Source organism: Primulina huaijiensis, chromosome 1 (assembly GCF_012295235.1).
Source record: "Primulina huaijiensis isolate GDHJ02 chromosome 1, ASM1229523v2, whole genome shotgun sequence".
Taxonomy (NCBI): Eukaryota; Viridiplantae; Streptophyta; class Magnoliopsida; order Lamiales; family Gesneriaceae; genus Primulina; species Primulina huaijiensis.
Window position 1 is genome coordinate 6,538,889 of NC_133306.1, and position 9,529 is coordinate 6,548,417.

General features: G+C 35.6%; 1 pseudogene; it reads left to right on the forward strand.

The window, feature by feature from the left end:
• The first annotated feature begins 5,114 nt into the window (after positions 1–5,114).
• Positions 5,115–8,395, forward strand: LOC140975297 (uncharacterized; annotated as a pseudogene).
• The last annotated feature ends 1,134 nt before the right edge of the window (positions 8,396–9,529 follow it).

The window sequence follows — 9,529 nt, forward strand, 5'->3', positions numbered from 1 at the left end:
TTGATGAAAAAGGGATATGTAAATAATTCAATATGCCCTTGTGTTTTCATTAAGAAAACAACATCCGGATGCGTAATTATTGCTGTATATGTTGATGATTTAAACATCATTGGAACGAATAATGAAATTCATGAAGTTGTGTCATACTTGAAGGAAGAATTTGAAATGAAGGATCTTGAAAAAACCAAGTATTGTCTGGGTTTACAAATTGAACAAAAAGAATGTGGAATATTTGTTCACCAAAAAAATTATACAGAAAAGATCATTAAACGTTTTAATATGGATAAATCAAATCCTTTAAGTACTTCAATGGTTTTTAGATCATTAAACATAGAAAAAGATCCATTCCGTCCATGTGAAGATGATGAAGATATTCTTGGTCCAGAAGTACCATAATTAAGTGCTATTGGTGCCCTTATGTATCTTACAAATTGTACAAGGCCTGATATATCTTTTGCCGTAAATTTATTGGCAAGATTTAGCACATATCCAACAAAGAGACACTGGAACGGAATTAAACATATATTCCGTTATCTTCGAGGAACGACAAACTTGGGACTTTTGTATTCAAAAGATGCTAATCCAAGTATAATTGGTTATGCCGATGCTGGATACTTATCTGATCCACACAAGGCACGTTCCCAAACTGGATATGTATTTACTCGTGGAGACACTGCAATTTCTTGGCGTTCACAGAAACAAACGCTCGTAACAACTTCATCAAATCATGCCGAGATTATTGCACTACATGAAGCAAGCCGTGATGTGGGGACCCGGACGATAATCATGTTCTTAATCGTCATTGAAACTAATTAATCAACAATAATAAACAGGGTCTAAATTTTTTTTTTTAAAATACAAAGCGGAAACGTAATGTAAATCGATCTGAAATACATATTAAACATAAACATACAAATCTTGTATTGTCTATAATAATTCAACTAGGTCCAACTACATATCAGTGTTGAATCCTAATTTAATTCTGAGCCCGGATCTCCACGCTATCTAGTCCAGCCTCGTTCTCTTCTTGACCCTGATCCTGTCCCACCTGTTGTCATGCACACATACAAACAAGACAACAGCCGGATAACTCCGGTGAGAATTATATTCTCAGTATAAACCATGTATACATGCAATCATATAATCAATGTAACAGCATATAAAAGATATTCATAACATGCATCCTAATCAAAACATGAATAAAGTATTCATCGCATGTATCATAATCCGAAACATGAATCAATATCAATAAAAAGTCATATTATAAACATGCACCAAAATCAGGAACATAACTCCATGTACCATATTCAGGATTCATAAATCAATATTAATCAATGAATCACTTTCCGTGATTCTCTGACTCAGACTCGACTCAGTCCTAATCTAGGGATCCCGATCAGAATAAGAACATACACCCACCTACACTCCCGATCGGGGTGGTGGTACGTTCTTATTCACAGACTTTGGCCCTTTCCATATCGAACATCAGTAATAGAAGCAACTCCAATTCTATCCACTTCGATATGACCAAACGTCCGATGTCCTGACCTATCTGTCAAAGACTATGGCACTTCTGCCATATTCATATCCTGTGACAATGTGCCAGTGACGATTCTATCACTATCAGGCACTTCTGTCACAAGACCAATCATTTAATACCTGCTATCTATATATCAATAGAACAAGCATATCAATTCATTCATAGTTGCAATTATCAATGCAATAAAATAAAATATGTGATTTAGGAAAACTCGAGTCAAACCTCACTCGAGTTATGCAATCCCAACTCAACATTAATTTATATCTTTTTCTTCTCGGTCCGACGAAGACGAAGTCTCGAATTCAACTCTGTCCATACCCAATCTGGCAATGACAATATCGAATAGATACAATATCAGTATATAACTCAGTTCAAAACCTGTTCTGATCAATACTCAAATCAAGACATACTCTGATCAATGTCAATAAAGTACGATACAATCTCAATCAATACTGAATCTGATCACTATCAATCTACTGATGTTTCGAAGGCATAATAATACAATCTCAATAACCCCGTCAATCTCAACATCACAGATATAATACCAGAACTCATAATCGATATCGGTATAACTCATAATCTCAACGATAATCCAAATATGATATCGAATCTCAATCAAATCAACTCCAAAAATCATAACAATTACATACGGTATCGGTTCTTCGATCTGTTTTCGATTCTACACTGTCTAATATTTCAAGAGCGTCATATATCAATCATATCTGATTCTGGCAATGTCATAATTTCAAATCGTATCAAAAACGTAAGAAACTTACGTCCAATTGAAGCTCTCGTAGATTGGAACTCAGTACTGAAGTCAGAGTCGAATTCTAACGGTCGGATCTTTCGTAACTCACAAATCTACGAGATAAAAGGCGTAAGGATTTCTACCAAACTTTCCTCGATTCTTGCCTGCTGTTTTTGAGGGAAATGAAGACTTGACACATATATATACATACTCTGCATGTTAAGGACCAAATGGCTTCATCATGGTGCAACACGTCTCGCGCATATGCGCTGTCTCGGCGCCTAACTTCTCAGCAACTCGCGCATATGCGCGCCCTCACTTCGCGCATATGCGCGAGAATCTCTGTTCTCGCAAAATGCTGCTCCAATGCTCGCGCATATGCGCGCCCCTGAGCTCGCATGTGCGCCTAAATCTCTGTCTCGGAACTTTGGCAATCTACCAGCTCGCGCATATGCGCGTCCCTCATCCGCGCATGTGCGCAACATTCTCTGGACTCTGCACTTCTGGCATTCTCGCTCTCGCGCATATGCGCGTCCTGTCTCGCGCATATGCGCGAGATGTTCTGTCCCGTGGCTGCTGCTTCTCGCATATGAGCGACACTCCTCGGCGCATGTGCGCGCACTTCTCTGCCCGTCCACTCATGTACATGCATTACTAATCAAATTCATTCTAATGCACTTTAATTCCCGATATCTTCATTACTCACAAATTTGCCAAGTCATTCAGGATTAAGTACAGTGATATAATCTCGGGCATTACATCTTGTGTCTGCTTCACTCCTGCCTTGTAACTGTCCTAAAATAAGGTGTGATCACTCCTTATGTCTAATTCACTTCTGCCTTGTGACAACATGGAGCTTGAATTTAAGGATTAAAATACCATATTTAAAAATCTTAATTGTGGTATTTGATTTGTTGAATATTTTGGAGAGAGAAAAAAAAGCCTTTAAAATTAAGATAAGAAAAGATTTGATATAGTTTTTATTTCTTAAAAACTCGATCTTCCTTATAGATAGAAGACATCCTATCAAACAAGAGGGGGATATTATTTTGGAAAAAGATTATTCTTTATCCTCTCTCTCCCATATACACCAAAAAGACTACTATGACTTTTTATCATCAAGACGTGAAGAACAAAAAGAGAATACACATTGGACTAGAAAATTCACGCGTCATCGCTGAGATTTATTATTTTTATTTTTATTTTTTTTGATTTCATGAATTCAAACATTATATTTTTGTCTAGTTTTTATTTTATGGAGTAGTTGTCTTATGATTGGGACCACGATAGGGCCAAACTTGTGATTATTGTTTCCATATTTGATCAATTAGAGTTTTTGATTTTTTTTTTATGTTATTGATTGATATTTGCGTAGATCTATTACGTTTAATCTGGCCAATTAATTACATGCTTGTTGTTTGATCTTGACTCGAAAGATAATAGGTTGAAAATAGCTTCAAAGATATTGATCAACACATGGTTAAACCGACTAGAAATATTATTCGAGTTCAGTGTGCGATTTTAGGCAAAGAGCTGGAATTTCATAGTTGTTGAATGCATTTTTATTTAATTAAATTTAATTAGAAATAGTTGGACTGTTAAATAAAAATAGGAATATTAATTCTAGAAATAGATTAATAATCAAGATAGAGAATTTCATCTTGACTTTAAAATAATAATTGTTTGATCAAATCCAATACATGTCAATAATTGATGTTTGGTACCATTGTGTGTTCTCGGTTATTTTATTTGAATTTGAATTTCTCCTAAACTTTATCTGTTATTTAATTGAATTGTGTTATTTTCTTTAGAATAATTTAATTTATTTTAACTATTAACAAAAATCACTTCTTTTATTTAGTCTAGATTAAATTAAATAATTTATATCCTAGTAATTTGATAATAATATCCGGGAGAACGACTTGGACTCTATCCAACTATATTATGACTTGACCTAATGCATTTGCTAGTTTTTCCAACCGAAATCATCGGTCAAAAGGTTAAATAACTTTTCCCATTATGAATGATCAACCTTTTTCCTATATATATGGATATCCTTCTCATTTTCAAATGAATAACTTGAAAAAACTTTCACAACTTTCTCTCTGAACTTTCTTCTTCTCTCGATTTATGTCACTGTTATTTCATCTAAATCGTGATAAAATTCAGGTATTGTTTAGTCCCCCTGTATCAGACTTTGTGCCAAGTTGTTGCAGGTATCACCGTGGTATCCTGATAAACAATCGTCCACAGTGAACCTCAAAGAACAGTAGGAGGAGACATATATGTTTTAAAGAAATTGTAACATATTATAGGTCTCGATTTGGTTTCGTTTTCTTTTAACTTTATCTTTGGAAGATACGTATGCATTGGTTCGTATATTATATGAAGCCTAATTTATTTTGTTATTACTTGTATTACAATTGATTAATATTTCAAAATTATTCTCATTTCTCTCAACAAAATCAGGAGACGAGGTGATGGGATTAAAATCAACAAAGCGTCTTAGAACTAAAAAGTTTTAATTTACAAAATATATAAGAAAACAAAACAAATATTTTTTTAAAAAATAATTAGCTACGCTATTTATGGCGCAGCTACAGTCCCTTTTTTTAAAAAAAAAATAAAATTATGGGCTACTAATCAATCTTTTTCTTCCCAAAAAATTTCGTAACAGTCCCCACCGATCAATGTAAAGACACAGCCTTTTCGTTCTCCTTTGCTTTTGAGACAATTGACTCCTGTATATATATATTTTCAGTGTCTCTTTCTATCCACTAAGAAACGCTGGAAAAGTCAGCATGAATCAATATCAAAATCTATCCAATGTCAGTTTGCCAAATAAGGTGCCATTTTGTTTTTATTGTTTGACCCTCGTATTCAGCGCCGGAAATTCATCTTACGTGCTACGATCACATTCACATAGATTCTACTGTCTTCTGTGTTGTATTTTTTGTTTATATGTAGATGGACAGAGTGGAAAGTTGCACCCTTTTTCTATTTTAAGTCGGGGTTGAAATTCTCACTGTCGTTTACAGATTATGTCCTGATTGTATCACAATTTTATCAGAAACACTGAAGAAATCAATGAAACCAATTTCGAGCTGAAAAGTTACAGTTCAGGTCTCGAATGGTTTTTTCTTGATTACTCTAGTTTATGGAAAACTGGGCTTTCATGGTCGATATTTTTTCTGCTAAATATTGGGATTCCGGTCGTATCCCACTTTGTATTTTCACAATCGGAGCCATCAGAGACCTTATGATGCTGTTGTGCAGCTATCCCTTTCAGTATTTACTGCACTTTCTTTCATTAGTCTCTCCACTTTTTTTCATAAAAATGGTCTCCGCTGATTTCTGTTTCTTGACAAATTGTGTGATGATAGTGAAAAGGTTCGAAATGGGTATAAACAACAGCTTCGGGTAAGTTTTACTTATATTTTCTTTTGATTTTTTGGGTTTTGAATCAAGTATCTGATTGTTCGTAAAAGTTTGATTTGTTGGCTCTGTTCGTGAGCGTATATATGCTCGATTTCTTTACTTGGTAAACATATTTTGATGCCGGAGGATCCGAAATTAGTTTAGAGGACAGCAAAATATGAAAATAACACTACTAGAAAAATTATAGGTGAAATTTGAAATTTGTTAATATAAGAGACAATTAGCCAAGTAATATGCAGTTATTCGAAATTGGTTTATTAATATTTGGTGCTTTGGGTTAGAATTGGAAAATGGCTTCTCTTGGCATAGTATTTTGTTTCATATGAATTTTATATTTAGCATTGGTTAGATAATTCTGGCGTAGGAAAGGGATTAACAGTGTTTATTGATCCTCTGTATGAAGCATAATTTGTTTTGCTTTCATGTGATATAACGATATGACGTATCATTGAATTGTCGATGAAATAACTTAGTATGCCACCGGTGTGTTGAATGATCAATGCTGCCACATCTTACTCTTTGGCATCCAAAATAAATTTATTTTGATACTTAATTCTGCAAAAGTGCTTCATCTGTCGCATGATTCTCGGTTTGCCTTTTAATTTTCTACATTGCACTGTCTTGGAAATGGATGTTCAACTTTGATAGCACTCTACGGATTTATTTTGGCAGAGATCAATGAAGCTCCTTTCAGCTTTTGTTCTTCCTTCTTTTCTCGCTGTTGGTGTGTACAAGATATGGTGGTTCGGCTTAGGAGGAACTCAAATTCCGTATTTGTACAACATTTACTTGAGCAAAATAATTTTTTGCATACTGCTGCTGTGTTCATGGTTATATCGTACCTCAATCTGTTTCCTCGTGTGTGTCCTTTTCCGCCTCACGTGTTATCTGCAAATAATGAGGCTGGAGGATTTTGCGCGGGTATTTGAGGGAGAATCTGATGTGGCTTCAATATTGATAGAACATCTCAGGATTAGAAGGAAACTTCGAGTCATCAGCCATCGTTTTAGACTGTTCATTCTGTCAAGTCTGATTCTTGTAACATTGAGTCAGTTTGTCTCCTTACTTGTTACAACTAAACCAAGATCCACAATCAACATTGCCACAGCAGGAGAACTCGCGGTAATCTTGTTATGCGTTTTGAATCAACTTACCTGTACTTTTGCTGATTAATTTACTAAATTTACTAACCTGCTGACTTCTTGTTATTTCACAGTTATGCTCCATCACCCTCTTGACAGGGCTTGTTATCTGCTTGCGGAGTGCAGCAAAGATAACACACAAAGCACAGGCCATCACTTCCCTTGCAGCTAAATGGCATGCCTGTGCCACAATCAACTCATTTGATGAATTGAACGATGAAACTCCCACGGCCGAGATCGCTTCAGTCTGGACTAGCTATCCAGTCACGTCTGACATTTATATTGATGATGAAGAAATTGAAGATGACGCACTGGACAATACAAATCTCGTGCCCGTTTTTGCAAATACAGTTTCCTACCAGAGGAGGCAAGCACTCGGTGATCATTGTCCTTTTACTATTTAGTCCCATGATATACATGTGTTGATTGGCGAATGAGCAAGTCTTTGTTAAGTTGTAACTATCACACAATTCCCATTCATAATCACATGTATATTTTTTATATTAGTTTTGAGCTTATGTCACTTGGTATCCCATTTACATTTGAATTAGTGGCATGTATTAAGTATAAGAATAATTGTTAAGCTTCCTTTTATGTGCCCAACCTTTTGGGAAAAGTGGTTTTTGATTGCTTTAACAGAGCTGGAATAACGGAGTATGGTTTTACGCTAGATAGGAGTTGGCTCCATACGATCCTTGCAGTTCAGCTTACTCTCACACTGTGGATATTGAACAAGACAATTGGCATTTCGTGATTTGCATATTATCCACTGGTGTTCAGGTATCATGTTAATTCGAGAGTGTACATGTTTGTAAAAATTTCTTTTTCATCTTAGATCCTGCGGCTCTAGCTTCATCAGTGTGGTGTACAATTCCCTTCAGCCATTTGTGTGCAACAAGGTAAGGCTTCAACTATGTGCAAAATCTCTCTTCAAGTGTGCATATATATCTAAGTCAATCAAGCTTTCTTGTGGCTTTTCTGTGGTGAGATGGGATTATTTTGTTGAACGTGAACTGGAGATGATATTTAAATTTTTTTCCTCGTTGATTTGTTTATAAGATTCTACTCTATGGATTTATGAGTTATGTCTGTTATTCTATTTTTTTTCCTTTTAATTTGTTGATGTAAAAAGAAACCCTTGATGCTCTTAAAACCATGTGCACGTTGAATGATGCATCATTGAATCATAACCTTATCTTATTTCTGCGATTTAAACATAAGTTTTCTTGTGTCACAACGCTGATGTTCAACGGTGTATCAAGACAAAATGCAGTAGAGATGTATCGCTATATTTTTTAGGAACAATCTAATTATTTCATTACTGATTGCTCATACATAACAATGGCTGCAAACAGCTCATAAGATATCCAATCGCCAGAAAATCAAGGAAAGAAAATAGAATTTAGTCCTTCCCTCTTTCTACCAATGTTGCCACTCCATTCTTATGCCCCCGGTGGAGTAGGAATCACCTTTGGAATCGGAGAAGGAATAACCTTTGGAATCGGAACAGGATAGCTTGATGGTAGGCTGCATGGAAACATGGAAACAAGACAAGTTTTTAGTTAACATTTGGATGAATTTTTTTTGGAAAAAATCCAGCATTATGAAGGAAGCTTACAGGCACTTGACAAGGGGTAGGAAGCCTGAAAGACTGCATAGATTCGGAAGTTTCTGAGCCTTAGCAGGTAAGAATCCAGGACTCAACGGGCTTGATCTTAAACACTGGCATAAACTATCCGTATCTCCTGCACTAGCAACGGTACTGGCACCACTGCAACACTGGATTCCGGGCATGAGAGGAAAAAAATTGGTGAGATATGTTGAACAAGGAAACATGCTTTCTAGAATCATTCCGCAATCAATTGCAGTCGCGGGTATAGGGCTCTGAACTAGAGCCATTAAACACACCACCACCATCAAAATCATTTTTGCCATGCCTGAGTTTTTGTTGCTACGCTAATTTTTGGTTGAATTCTTGAATGTTTTTTTGCCTTGGTTTGCTGTTCTGTATTGACAATGGATGCCGTTTATTTATAGTGCTGCGGCTGGTGAATATTTAGGTGTGTGGGGTTTATAGTAATTGTAAGAACTGAGCTGTAAATGGGGATGACAAAAACGGTCATAATCTGGTTGGATTACTAGAATCTTGGTGAGTTTCCCACTCATGAATTTGTTTTGGTGCTAGGGATATGCATTTTCCAAGCCCGATTGGCTGCCAAAAAATGGGCAAACGTTTAAATTTTTAATTAATTTTTTTCGTGATTTTTAAAATAGGCAAAAACTTGTGTGACGGTCTCACGGGTCGTATTTGTGAGACGGATATCTTATTTGGGTCATTCATGAAAAAGTATTTCTTTCTATGCTAAGAGTATTATTTTTTATTGTGAATATGGGTAGAGTTGACCCGTCTCACATATTAAAATCCGTGAGACGGTCTCACATGAAACCTACTCTTTAAAGTATACCTAGTTTTTCTATTTGTTAGGATTGCAACAGAATTTAGGAGTTGAATAAACTTTTAAAAATTTTCTTGTGAAGTTGAGCTAATAGTAACAACCTTTTGCGTAAATGATTGTTTTTCAACCAACGAGATGCAATTTGACCAGTGAAAATAATTTTTCAAGTGCGAAGGATCTGACTGGATTAGTGATTAAATATATA